The 14745-nt window shown below is 44.6% G+C and overlaps 1 protein-coding gene across 3 annotated transcripts in view; it reads left to right on the forward strand.

Moving 5' to 3' along the window:
• astn2 (astrotactin 2) overlaps nucleotides 1–14745 on the forward strand; it is a 615168-nt gene that overhangs the window by 450894 nt on the left and 149529 nt on the right. The gene's annotated exons all lie outside the window — the stretch shown is intronic.

Consider the following 14745-nt stretch of genomic DNA (forward strand, 5'->3'; position numbering starts at 1 on the left):
AGGAGTTTGGGGATTGACTCCACACGGTAGAAGTTGTAGTTCACCCCGCATCAAGTCAGAGCTTTGTGACTCCTACTGGGGAATGTAGAGGAGTTGTAGTTCACCTACACCCAGAATGCTATGAACCCAAACAATGATGGGTCTGGACCAAACTTGCCATGCATCCCCGATATGCCCAGATTTGAATACTGGTGGGTTTGGAGGGGAATTGGCCTGGACATTTGGGAGGAGTAGGTACTGGGATTTATAGTTCACCTGCAATTGAACTCCAATGATGATGGACCAGGACCACACTTGGCACACAGAGCCCCCATAACCAAAAAGGTATATTGGACAAGTTTGGGGAAAAGGGAGTTATAGTTCACCTGCATCCAGAGAAACAGTGACTCCCACCGACAATGGACCAGGACCAAACTTTGCACATAGAAACCTCATGACCAACTGAACATACTGCAGGGGTTTGTGGGAATGGCCCTTGATTTTGGGAGTTGTAGTTCACCTGCATCCAAATGGCACTGAACCCAGCCAATGACGGATCTGTATCAAACTTGGCACACCGATTCAACATAGCCTGCTGTGGATACTGACAAATGTTTTGGGACAATTGCCCCGGGAATCTGGGAGTTGTAGTACTTCATCCCCATCCAGAGAGCACTGCAGCCAGGCGATGACCAGTCAATGACAAATCTGGACCACACTTGGTACACAGACCCACAATGGCCAACTTCGAATACTGGCAGGCTTTGGGGAGGATTGACCCACGATTCTGGAAATTGTAGTTCACCCACTCCAAACTGAGAATACCTAACAAACAAAAACAAATCATGCCTTTATCAAATAACCCGGGCATCGCCAGGTTCCCAAGCTAGTAGAGAAATAAACATGGTCCCCCCCCCCTCCCCGCCTTAGGACTGCTGCGTTAATAAGCCACATACGTTTCTCTCTGTATCCAAGACTGCTTTGTTTCTTAGTTGTTGAAAATGCAAAAGTCTGGTGGAGAGCCACCATTACATCATCCTGCAACAAGAAGGAAAGAGGGCAGGTTTCGCTGAGGATCAATTATTAGCTGAAAGATGTAATTTCCCCCAATTTCCAAAGGCACTCAAGAACCTCTCCCGGCATCAAGGGTGCCAGCTGTTTGAGAAGCCCTTAATTTGGTGCATGCAAAACATAGCAGGATGCTGCCTAATTCTGGGGATTAAAAGCCCGCTTTCGAGGACGCAAGAGCCGAAACACCTTGTCGGAGCAAGAGACGGCATCTTTTATGGGGATTTATCACTGCTTTGCATCCCTTGACTCAATGAATGAGGCAACCTGCTTGCTACGCCTCTGCAGTATCAGGATCCATAATAAATAGACCCGTCTGTTGGACACACAGAACGACATGGGAGGGACCCAGACTCTGGATGCTGGGGATATTCTGCCCAATATCAGAGCAAACATCTGGAAAATAAAGGGAAATAAAAAAGATTCAATTGTGATGCCGAATAGGGGAGAAAGAGCTGAGATCGGCTCCCGCTTGCTTTCATGTTGGGCGGGTTATCGTGCCAGGACGGGCTCCCGAAGTACCGAATGTACTGAAAGAAATGGAAAAAAACAAAATCTGTGCACAATTCTAGTAGTTCCCATTCCAGTAGGACAATGAATCCACTCCTGGTTTAATTCCAAGGTCCTGAAATCTATTTTCTATAGAGATTCAGCACCTTGGACAGCGTCATTAAAGCTGGTAAAGATAAAGGTTAAGGTTTTCCCCTGACATTAAGTCTAATCGTGTCCGAATCTGGGGGTTGGTGCTCATCTCCATTTCTAAGCCGAAGAGCCGGCATTGTCCGTAGACACCTCCAAAGTCATGTGGCCAGCATGATGGCATGGAGTGCCATTATAATATAATAATAATAATAATAATAATAATAATAATAATAATAATAATAATAATAATTTTATTCTTGAACCCCACCTCTATCTCCCCGCAGGGACTCGGGGCAGCTTACAAATGTAAAAGAGTATACATGCAAAAACATCAAATACCGAAAACGCACAAATGAAAAATTAAAACATACGATTAAAAATCAAACCATTAATAAGGCAAAGTTAAAACACATCAATAAAACATAAGGATCGGCTGATCAAAGTGCACTAAGTGAGACTTGTAAACATGGAGGAAGTTAAAAGTGCTATAAGAACATGGGGGAGAATCCAAAAGTGAGTTGAACCCTGAGGCTATATAGAGAAATTACCCATGTGGATGCAACCGATGAAGGATAACCATTACCTTCCTGCCAGAGCAGTACCTATTGGTCTACTCACATTTGCATGTTTTCGAACTGCTAGGTTGGCAGAAGCTGGGGCTAATAGTGGAAGCTCACCCCACTCCCCGAATCTGAATCACCGACCTTTCAGTCTGCAAGTTCAGCAGCTCAGCGGTGTAACCTGCTGCACCATCAGGGGCTCCAAATTATTATTATACGAGGGCTATCCAGAAAGTAGATTACGTTTTGGAATTAAAAATGAACAAAGTATAGGAGAAAACATTTACTATATGCAGTTGAAAGCAACATCCAAATACCACTTCTCAACATAGTCCCCATTGACATCTAGGCACTTCTTATAGTGATAAAAGAGTTTGGAAAGTCCTTCCCCACCAAACTTTGCCGCTTGGCTTCATGTTTCCCCCACGCTCGTCCTGGATCGCTCTTCTGTTTTGCAAATGCTTGCAAGGAAGGTTATGGCGACCGTTTTTTGGGACAGGAAAGATGTGCTTCTTGCAAAACCTTAGAAGAGCGATCCAGGACGAGCGTGTGGGAAACTTGAGAGCATGCACATGCGCAGCTGCAGGAAGGGACGCCCGCCTGGTTGAAGACGCAAGCCAAGTGGCAAAGTTTGGTGGGGAAGGACTTTCCGAACTCTTTTATCGCTATGAGAAGTGCCTAGATTTCAATGGGGACTACGTTGAGAAGTGGTATTTGAGTCTGGCTTTCAACTGCATATGGTAAATGTTTTCTCCTATACTTTGTTCATTTTTAATTCCAAAATGTAATCTACTTTCTGGATAGCCCTCGTATTATTATACTAGCTGTGCCCGGCCACGCATTGCTGTGGCGTTGTCTGGTGGTGTTGGTGAGAAATTGTTGAGGTGGTATTGAATGTCTGTTGTATGGTTGTCTTTATGTTTAGTATGCACACTGAAGTGGATTATATGGCAGTGTGGAGTCAAGATAATCCAGTTCAAAGCAGATATAAGATTATAAATGGGTTATATAGCTGTGTGGAAGGGCCTTGAGTCTACACTGCCATCTAATCCAGTTAAAATTTGATAATCTGTGGAAGAGGCCTAAGTGAGACTTAACTGTGCCTGTCCCCTGGGCTGAGGAGGTTGTTAGGAGACCAAGTGGGCGGAGCTTAGCCTTCGAACTGGCAGCAATTGGATAAAAACTATTACTCCTCTCCCTGTAATTAGGACTTTATTTTTCTTTTCTTTTTTGTTGTATCAACCTAGAGCCGTGAATGATGGGTTGTGTTGTCAAATTTCGAGTTTGGGGGGCCTGTAGTTTTGTTGTTTTGTCCGCTGCCCTGATGCCATCACTCTTTTATATATATAGATATTATTATATCATTATATTATTATATTATTGGAGAACACAGAAATGCTGGACCGCTCTCACAACCACCATGTCAGACTACACAGCGAAGCCACTGAAATCCACAAGCACATGGGCAATTTCAACAGAAAGGGGAAAAAACGAATATGAACAAAATTTGGCTACCATTATTGAAAAACACCAGAATCAAAACAATGGACACCACCCAGACACAGGAGGTTTCCAGGCCATAAGCATTATTCAAGGGCTAGTGAATAATGCTTAGGGCCTGGAAACTCAGACAAAGTGGTTCTTTCCTCCCACCCTGGACATTATTCCACAGGTATATATACTCTGCTTGCTTTACCACTATCAGAGTCTATTAAATATGATAAGGTGAGGGCATGGGGGGTATGGAAATTGTATGAACATTTGGTTCTGTTCTTCCTGTTTCCATCCTTCGAAGGTAATCCTGCTTTTCGGATCCAAAGTGCCAGGCTTTTGTTTCAGCAAAGCCGTGTTAACGCTGTTGAGCTTCATGTCGGGCCGTTGAACCGACGAGCGCGGAATTGTCATAATATTGATGAGAAGTCCTGGCAAGTTAATTCCAAGGCTGTCACTTGGCATCTCCCGGACTGTGGCTTCTTAATAAAACCCCGCAATGATTACGGGTCATGGCTGACAGCTGGAAAACAATCTCTGCGACTGGTGGCACAAAAGCCAACACTTTCTTGTTTTTCTCCTCGTTCTTTCATGGGCATCGTCCTTTTGTTCACCAATCCTATCTGCATTCCAAATAGATCCTGCATTTAGGAATTCTTCCATATGATATTATTTCTAGCATCCACTTTTTGCTTGTGCTTCTTGTAAGTCAGAGCCTGGTCCAGAGTGATTCTGAAGTATTTTGTTGTGCTACAATGCCCCAGTGGGATTCCAGTGGGAAGAACAATAATGCCACTGCTTGATAGCTTTTGTGTGCTCTTCCAACTCTATATTTTTATGATTCTGTGATGTAAGAAAGGCATAATACCACAGCCATCGCCACAGAGAGCACAAATGGGTGGCCAGGACTGGGATGGGTGGAGTTACAAGCTCTGAGGCCGGGCTGAGCTTCTATCCCTATCCTGCAGAGCCTGCCAGGACACAAGGTGGGGCTAGAGGAGGGGGTGGGGCCTCTTCCCAAGTGCCTGATGGGGCTGAACCCCTATACCCCGCCTCCGTGTTCTAACAAGCGCCTCAGGGAAGGTATACAGAGGCTCAGCGCTGTCTCGGGCTCTTGGGAAGAGGCCCAACCCCTAGCCCCATCCTTTAGTCCTAAAAGGCCTCTCAGGAGATGTGATGACTCATGGGCCTTGTAGTCCTGTTCCTAGTACTATTGTGACAGACGAAGAGGAAAACATGGGATTTTCGCCGGTTCAGCCAGAGCCGGAGCCTCTTCACCTGCAGGATGTTGATATTTGCCCACAAGAATCCAGCCAAACAGGCCTTGGACAGAACTCCCCCCCGTTTTCCCGGAGGGACAATTATACCAAAGATAGGGGAGTCAGGGAGGCTAATCGGAGAAGCCTGAGAATCGCTGCCAAACAAATGGCTGATTAGGTCTGCTTCCCTTGGGAAATTCTAAGGAGTCATGCATCTGGACAGAGTTGGGTTTCGCTTCTCGTTCTCTAGGGAAAGAGTTCTGTTGGCGGGAAAACGAGACCCAATATAGGTCCTTAGCGCCAGGGATACTTTGCGGAGTCAATTGATCAGCTTGAGGAGAGAGATCGTGTGTGGACTTCGTAATCCCAGTTCCTTGCTTCCCGGATCAAGTTTCAAGCCTTGCCTTGTCTCATGTTTTTACCACGGACTATGTTTCATGCTTCATGTTCATCTTGCCTCTAGTCAAGGATCTAGTCGAGAATCAAGTTTATTCCAGCCTTGTTGTCAAGCTTCATTGGACTTTAAAGACTCTGTTATTTCCCCACACTATTGCTTGGCAAAGTGTGTGTTTCGGTCAAGTGGGTTAAAACTTTGAACTCTAATATCTTGTATTGGACAATACATTTCTGGACTATATTTGACCTTATCTGAAAGGTCTGCTTCTGAACTATATCCTTCACTTGTTTTTATTGTTTTTATATATTTATTTAATAAAGATATTAGATAGAGTCTGGCCTCTGCGCATGGTTATTGGTGTTCTGCAGCCTGGGTCCTGACAGTTTGACTCCGCCACCTTAAGCACCAATTAACCTAAGGCCAAAATGTCTACAGGAACCGGGGCGGAAGCCCAACCACCCAGTTACACCATTTCCCAGGAAGAATTCAACAGGATCCGAGACATACTCCATACGCAGGAGGGAGAAATACGGGGCTTGAAGGAACGCGGTGTCCGTCTCCCTGCCCTAGCGCTACCAACCAAGTTTTCTGGAGAAGCCTCCAAGGTTCATGTTTTCCGTCGCCAGTGCCAGGCGTACTTAGAAGCCCGCCAAGCCGAGTTTCCCCAAGAAGATGTCAAAGTGGCGTGGATCTACAGTCTCCTAGATGGACCAGCGGCCACTTGGGCGACGGCGCTATTTGATGCGGGTTCCACGCACCTAAGCTCCGCGCACAATTTCTTGAATCACCTTAGAAAGACCTGGGGGATCGAGGACAACGAGGAGGCGGCCGGCCATAAACTCCGGCGTCTCTTCCAAGGGGACAGGCCGTTGTCCCGGTACATAGCCGAGTTCCGGGTGCTGGCTCAGAGCACCGGCTGGAACGATATAGCCCTCAGAGGACAGTTTCGCGAGGGCCTCAACTTCGAGATGCAGGAAGAAATCTCTAAGGTGGATCCCCCAGAGACTCTTGAGAGACTCATCAACCAGTGTTTACGAGCCGAAGTCCTGCTTGCCAACAAAAAACAGTGGCTCCGAGGCCAGAGTGGAAGAGCCGGAGTGAAACCCCCCGCTCCTGCCAGTGTTCAGCCACCAGGGAGCAGTAGCGCCCACTTTGGGAATCACTGTACTAGACCAAGGATATCCAATCTTTTCAGCCACGGAGCACAGTTTGAGAATCCTTGTCCTATACTGAGTGGAAGATATAGCAAGGATTTGTGGTCTAACTGGAGAACCTTCTTGGAATGCTTACTCCCTTGGTGCTACAATTCTCTTAGTATAAGCATAGTATAAATATGGGGGTTCCATATTCGTGAAAAGAATCCAGGGTCTTCCCTTTAGAGTCATGTAGAGCGGCACCTCATTTGGGGATTGGTATCAAAAAGACATGAGACCAAAGGCAGTGGAGCCAGGTTTAGACATACTGAGGACTTCTTCTGACACCATCTTGGGATCACAGCAAAAAGGAAAAGTATGCTATATAATACAATACAAGGTAAGTTGTGTTCAAGTTATACACTTCTATTGTAATATAATCCCTTGTATATTAGGAATGTAACATCAATTTATATGTTCAAAACTGTATAGGTAAGTAATTGTTGTTCTACACCATTTCGGGTCTGAACTGGGCTTAAATTAACCCGGTGATAACAAGACGATGGTAAGACTGTTGTTGAGTATCAACAAATTATATTTGTTAGAACTGGATTTAAAACAAGAGACTTTAACAGCTTTAACCGAATCCAAACCTGAAGTGATCCTATATTGTATACGTTTAAATTGAGAGTTGTATAATTCCATTTGGATAATATTATACTTACAGGGTACCTACACTACATTGTACGTTGTTTATTTGAACTGATACTATAAATAAGGTTACCATTATCTGTTGGATGAACAACAGGGACGGGTTTACGGTCAATCACCGGGTTAATTTAAGCCCAGTTCAGACCCGAAATGGTGTAGAACAACAATTACTTACCTATACAGTTTTGAACGTATAAATTGATGTTACATTCCTAATATACAAGGGATTATATTACAATAGAAGTGTATAACTTGAACACAACTTACCTTATATTATATACCATACTTTTCCTTTTTGCTGTGTATCATAGACATCTGTGCGTATAGTACCATCTTGGGATCATTGTCTCTGCGGGTGTAAGTGATGTCCAAACCTTTGGTCCTTGAGGTCTTTTGGACTTCAGCTCCCATACTTCCTGACCATTGGAGTAGCTGGTTTCTGGGAGCTGGAGTCTCAAACACCTGGAGGACCAACAGTTGGACATCTCTGCTCTAAGGGTTCCCATCCTAATAGGACCTGGTTTAATTCCAAGGTCCTGAAATCTATTTCCTATAGAGGTTCAGCACCTTGGACAACACCATTAACAGAGTTATCCCACTTCTGGGCCATGACACCTCTGTTAGTTCAGTGATTCCCAAAGTGAGCGCTACCGCCCCTTGATGGGTGCTGCAGCGATCCAGGGGGGCGGTGATGGCACCTATTAGGAAACAGGGGCAGGGCCAGAGGAGGGGCGGGGCCTCTTCCCAAGTGCCGGAGACAGGGCTGAGCACCTGAGGTACCTGTTAGGACACAGGGGGCGGAGCTAGAGGAGTGGGCGTGGCTTCTTCCCAAGAGCGTGAGACAGGGCTGAGAATCTATACCTCTCCAGAGGCGCTTGTTGGGACACAGAGGGCGGAGCTAGGGAAGGGGGCGGGGCCTCCTTCCAAGAGCCCGAGACAGGGCTGAGCCTCTATATTTCTCCTGAGGGGCCTTTTAGGACTAAAGGGTGGAGCTAGGGAAGGGGGTGGGGCCTCCTTCCAAGAGCCTGGGACAGGGCTGAGCCTCTATACCTCTCCTGACAGGCCTTTTAAGACTTTCCTGGCGGGGCTAGGGGTGTGGGCGGGGCCTCCTCTCAAGAGCGTGAGACAGGGCTGAGCCTCTGTATACCTCCCCTGAGGCGCTTGTTAGACCATGGGGGTGGTGTATAGAGGTTCAGCCCCGTCAGGCACTTGGGAAGAGGCCCCGCCCCCTCCTCTAGCCACGCCCGTTGTGTTCTAGGATAGAAGCTCAGCCCTGCTTCAGAGCTCCTAACTCCGCCCATCCCAGTGCTGGCTGCCTATTTGTGGCCCCGCTCACCTCCCTCTCCCAGCCCTGCATCTTGGATTAGGGTAGAGGCTCAGCCCTGGCCTTTTGAGCAGGAGCCACGCCCACCTCTCTAAGCCACGCCCCCTTTCCAGATGGCGCTGAGTAAAGATTTTTCTGGAAAGGGGGTGGTAGGCCAAATAAGTCTGAGAACCACTGATATAGAGGTTCAGCACCTTGGACTGCACCATTAACAGAGTTGTCCTACTTCTGGGCCATGATACTTCTGGAGAAGTACAAAACACTATTCTGTTAGTTCATGTGCAGGCTGCTTCTGCTCTTGATGTGCAACCTTAACTAGAAGCATTCTGGTATACAAATGTTCTGTTCATCTGTATTCTTATACTACACTGAGATCTCCGTTATGGATCATAGATTTCCATTTAAGAAGTGGAGAGTCCTACAGTGAGAGAGTAGCTTTGGTAGCACCTGAGTCTCTGTCTCTCCCATCTCGATGGTTCTCTGCGACATATTATATCTCCAGTATTTTGACCAGCTCTGGTAGATAGCACTCTGCAATTCATTCCCGGGGATGGAAATTGAGTCTCTTAGATCTTTGAGCACATTTTGAATAGCTCTTTGGAAATATTAAATGTAAAGCATGTAACAATATTAAATTAATTTCATTGATTTTCAAAAGAAAGGTCTTTCGATATACCTGGATGTATAAAGAATAATTGGTCTGTTTATTATGCCTGCCCCGGAGAGCGCTGCGTTCCTCAGCACCAATAGCTTGTTTACCTCTTACCTTTCAGCACGGCATAATAGATAGATCTGCTTTCCCCAGGCTGGCTTCTATTTCATTCCCTTTTTTTATTATTGGCTTTTGTGCAATTCTATTACCTGTTCCGAGCTCTAAAGCCTCCAGACGTATTGGTTGGGAGGTAATGATGGTTTTTTGAACCCAGGCTAATGGCTCCGAAATGCACGCCGTGCCAGCAAAGACCGGGCAGAACAGCATGCAAGAAATTGAGCCCTTTTGCCATTTGTGCAACGAAGCGGCACCCTGGTGGCAATTGCCCGGTCCGCTTGCTATGCAAGCTCACGCAGGGAAATTCAGAGCCCCATGCAAAAAGAAAGCCCCGCCACCCCAGAACACGGCATTCATTCCTCACAACCCACTTGGAACGTGCTGGGTCTCTTCCCAGCCCCAATATCTTGCTCATTTGGCCTTTGCATCTTCTCTGCATGCGAATGAGCTCCCCAAGGTCACCAAGTGCTGTTGCAACAACACAAGTCGGTGAAGGGTGGAGCCAATTTCTTTCTTTTTTTTAATAATATCTTTATTGGAAATTTTATATTTGGAAAATAGAAAGAAATAACAAAACTATATATTAGTAAAAGATAGTATATTCACATCGAAAGTGGGGGAACACTTATTAGAAAGTAGGGGGGAAAAGTAAGAAAAAGAGAAGAATATATCTATATATATAAAAGGGTAATGAAATTTCGGCCTAGGACAAAACAACAAAACTACACATCCCAGAAACACTAAACTTGGCAGCACAACCCCTCATCCATGCCTCTACGTTCATACAACAAAAAGAAAAATAAAGTCCTAATTAGAGGGAGAGGAATAATTGTTTTTATCCAATTGCTGCCAGTTAGAAGGCTAAGCTCCGCCCACTTGGTCTCCTAGCAACCCACTCAGCCCAGGGGACAGGCAGAGTTAGGCCTCACTTAGGCCTCTTCCACACTGCCTATAAAATACAGATTATCTGATTTGAACTGGATTATATGGCAATGTAGACTCAAGGCCCTTCCACACAGCTATATAACCCATTTATAATGGACCTAATGTAAGGTAAAACCTTTACCCTTTACCTTAACCACCACCAATTCCTCAGTACTTTATTTTCCATACCACCAGACTTCGCCACAGCAACGCGTGGCTGGGCACAGCTAGTCTATATATATAAAAGGGTAATGAAATTTCGGCCTAGGACAAAACAACAAAACTACACATCCCAGAAACTCTAAACTTGGCAGCACAACCCCTCATCCATGCCTCTACGTTCATACAACAAAAAGAAAAGAAAAATAAAGTCCTAATTAGAGGGAGAGGAATAATTGTTTTTATCCAACTGCTGCCAGTTAGAAGGCTACTCTCCGCCCACTTGGTTTCCTAGCAACCCACTCAGCCCAGGGGACAGGCAGAGTTAGGCCTCACTTAGGCCTCTTCCACACTGCCTATAAGATACAGATTATCTGATTTTAACTGGATTATATGGCAATGTAGACTCAAGGTCTTTCCACACAGCTATATAACCCATTTATAATCTTATTTTATCTGTTTTGAACTGGATTATCTTGACTATTTCCCATACCACCATACTTCACCACAGCAACGTGTGGCCGGGCACAGCTAGTATAGCTAGTATAGCAACTATAGCTTTGTATGGCCACGCGTTGCTGTGGCTTATGCTTTCAGAGTGTTGCTCTTTATTTACTGTCCTAATTTTAGAGATTATATTGTTCTGTATTATTATTAATCGTTTTGAATGCGATTTCCTGCTTCTTGGCAGAATGGGGTTGGACTGGATGGCCCATGAGGTCTCTTCCAACTCTACTATTCTATGATTCTATGATTCTATATCACAGTAATTATTACATATTATATTTATAATCTTATATTATCTGCTTAGAACTGGATTATATGAGCCCCCTTCTTCACAGCTGTATAAAATAAACACTGAAGTGGATTATATGGCAGTGTGGAGTCCAGATAATCCAGTTCAAAGCAGATAATATAAGATTATAAATGGGTTATATAGCTGTGTGGAAGGGCCTTGAGTCTACACTGCCATATAATCCAGTTCAAATCTGATAATCTGTATTTTATAGGCAGTGTGGAAGAGGCCTAAGTGAGGCCTAACTCTGCCTGTCCCCTGGGCTGAGTGGGTCGCTAGGAGACCAAGTGGGCAGAGATTAGCCTTCTAACTGGCAGCAATTGGATAAAAACAATTATTAATAGGCCCGGGCTGTGGCGCAGGCTGGAGAGCAAGCCAGCTGCAACCAGCTGCAATGAATCACTCTGACCAGAAGGTCATGAGTTCAAGGCCCGCTCGGAGCCTGTGTTTGTCTTGTCTTGTTTCTTTCTTTGGCAGACCTTGACTTGGAGATAGCCAGTACGTTAGTTTGCCCATATTCATCACCTCCATGACTTTATTCAACCATTCCTCCTTTTTTGGGGTCTCTTTTTTCTCAACAGCCTGGCATATGTTATTCTCACAGCAGTAACCAGATAGTTAAACAAAATCTCTTTGTCTTTATCCTAATCTATATCTAGCATTCCAAGTAAAAAAATACTCAGGTTCTCTTCTGATTTTTATCTTTAAAATTGTTTGTATGGCTTCACTTATGTCTTTCCAATATTGTTGGGCTTTTGAACATGTCCACCATAGGTGAAAAAACGTACCCGTTTGGTGCTCGCACTTCCAACGTTGGTCTGAAGTATTTTTATAGCATTTTGAAATTTTATAGGGGGTTATATACCACCTATATTGCATTTTTAGCCAATTCTCTCGCATATCATATGCATAAGTATATCTGAGGCCCTGATTCCATATCTTCTCCCAGCTTTTTAATTGAATCGGATGTCCCATTCAATTGAGGGTGGAGCCAATTTCAGCCAGTATTTATCCCTGGGTTTGGCTTTCCTAAGATTGAGACATTGATTATCTTATTGGGAATGTTTCTCTTGGAGATAGTAAGACTGAGGATGGACATTATAGCTATGTTTCAATATCTGAAAGGATGTCACGTTGAGGAGGGGGAAAGCTTGTTTTCTGCTTCATACCATGCAGAATACTGGGAAAAAATATTAATGTGAATTCATTGATAGAAGCTCTCCTCTCCAATAATAATTTGAGGATCCTGCCTGGCAAGGAATGCTAACAATGAATTAAATTTCCAGATTAGAATTAGCTCACCAAAGGCAACTAAAGACATAAGACAGGCAGATTTATTCATGGCCGTAGGAAAGAGAACCTGCGGACTCACACCCAAGAGATAAGTCTACCCACACTGCAAGGAACTAAATACAGTATTTCATTGTTACAGTTTGAATCCTCCCTGGACTGGGATGGGCTGAGCCTTCGATGGTTTGACTGGCTAGAAATCTTTTGCCTTTTTTAACATGAATTCCAGCATATTTGTTATCTGTCCATTTCATTCATATATCTATATATATAAAAGGGTAATGAAATTTCGGCCTAGGACAAAACAACAAAACTACACATCCCAGAAACACTAAACTTGGCAGCACAACCCCTCATCCATGCCTCTACGTTCATACAACAAAAAGAAAAGAAAAATAAAGTCCTAATTAGAGGGAGAGAAATAATTGTTTTTATCCAATTGCTGCCAGTTAGAAGGCTAAGCTCCGCCCACTTGGTCTCCTAGCAACCCACTCAGCCCAGGGGACAGGCAGAGTTAGGCCTCACTTAGGCCTCTTCCACACTGCCGATAAAATACAGATTAGCAGATTTGAACTGGATTATAAGGCAGTGTAGACTCAAGGCCCTTCCACACAACTATATTACCCATTTATAATGGACTTAATGTCAGGGGGAAAGCTTTACCCTTTACCTTAACTACCACCAATTCCTCAATACTTTATTTCCCATACCACCATACTTCGCCACAGCAATGCATGGCCAGGCACAGCTAGTATATACTAACTTGGAGGCCCAGCGGTGCCTGGGTTATTTGAAAAAAACATTATTTTTCTTTGAATGTTCGGTATTCTCAGTTTGGAGTTGGTGAACTACAATTCCCAGAATCGTGGGTCAATCCTCCTTAAACCCTGCCAATATTCAAGTTGGCCATTTGGGGTCTGTGTAGGAAGTGTGGTCCAGATCAGTCGTTGGGTGGTCATCGCCTGGCTGCAATGCTCTCTGGATGGGGGTGAACTACAACTCCCATATTCCCGGGGCAATTGTCCCGAAACATCTGTCAGTATCCACAGCAGGTTATGTTGAGTCTGTGTGCCAAGTTTGGTCTAGATCCGTCGTTGGCTGGGTTCAGTCGTGTTTGGATGCGGGTGAACTACAACTCCCAAAATCAAGGCCCATTCCCACAAACCCCTGCCAATATGTTCAGTTGGTCACAAGGCTTCTCTGTGCAAAGTTTGGTCCCGGTCCATTGTCGGTGGGGGTCACTGTTTCTCTGGATGCAGGTGAACTATAACTCCCTTTTTCCCCAACTTGTCCAATATGTTATACTAGCTGTGCCCGTCCACGCATTGCTGTGGCTTATGGGAATGCTTTGTTGGCCAGGTGGAATAGCAGCGAATAGCCTTGCAGCCTCAAAGCCTGGCCATTTTCTTCTTATGGGGATCCTTGTTTGATGAGCTGGAATACAAAGGAATAGGCTTGCTGCTTGGAAGGCTGGGTACTTGCATTCTAGGGGCTGCTAGAATTGCAATGAATAGCCTCATTATTTCGAAGTCTGTCTGTTTGCTACCTAGGGGAATCTACCTAATTTGATGTTTAATCGGCTTTTCCTGAATACTTTATTATCCAACATATTCACTTATCCAACGTTCTGCCAGCCTGTTTATGTTGGATAAGTGAGACTCTACTGTATATTTATTTATAATCTTATATTATCTGCTTAGAACTGGATTATATGAGGCCCCTTCTACACAGCTGGATAAAATACACACTGAAGTGGATTATATGGCAGTGTGGAGTCAAGATAATCCAGTTCAAATCAGATAATATAAGGTTATAAATGGGTTATATAGCTGTGTGGAAGGGCCTTGAGTCTACACTGCCATATAATCCAGTTAAAATCAGATAATCTGTATTTTATAGCCAGTAAGGAAGAGGCCTAAGTGAGACCTAGCTCTGCCTGTCCCCTGGGCTGAGTGGGTTGCTAGGAAAGCTTAGCCTTCTAACTGGCAGCAATTGGATAAAAACAATTATTCCTTTCTCTCTAATTAGGACTTTATTTTTCTTTTCTTTTTGTTGTATGAACGTAGAGGCATGGATGAGGGGTTGTGCTGCCAAGTTTAGTGTTTCTGGGATGTGTAGTTTTGTTGTTTTGTCCTAGGCCGAAATGTTTTTATCCTTTTATATATATAGATTGGTTATGGGGGCTCTGTGTGCCAAGTTTGGTCCTGGTCCATCATCAGTGGGGTTCGGAGTGCTCATTCATT

This window comes from Anolis carolinensis, unplaced genomic scaffold, assembly GCF_035594765.1.
Source record: "Anolis carolinensis isolate JA03-04 unplaced genomic scaffold, rAnoCar3.1.pri scaffold_7, whole genome shotgun sequence".
NCBI classification, from domain to species: Eukaryota; Metazoa; Chordata; class Lepidosauria; order Squamata; family Dactyloidae; genus Anolis; species Anolis carolinensis.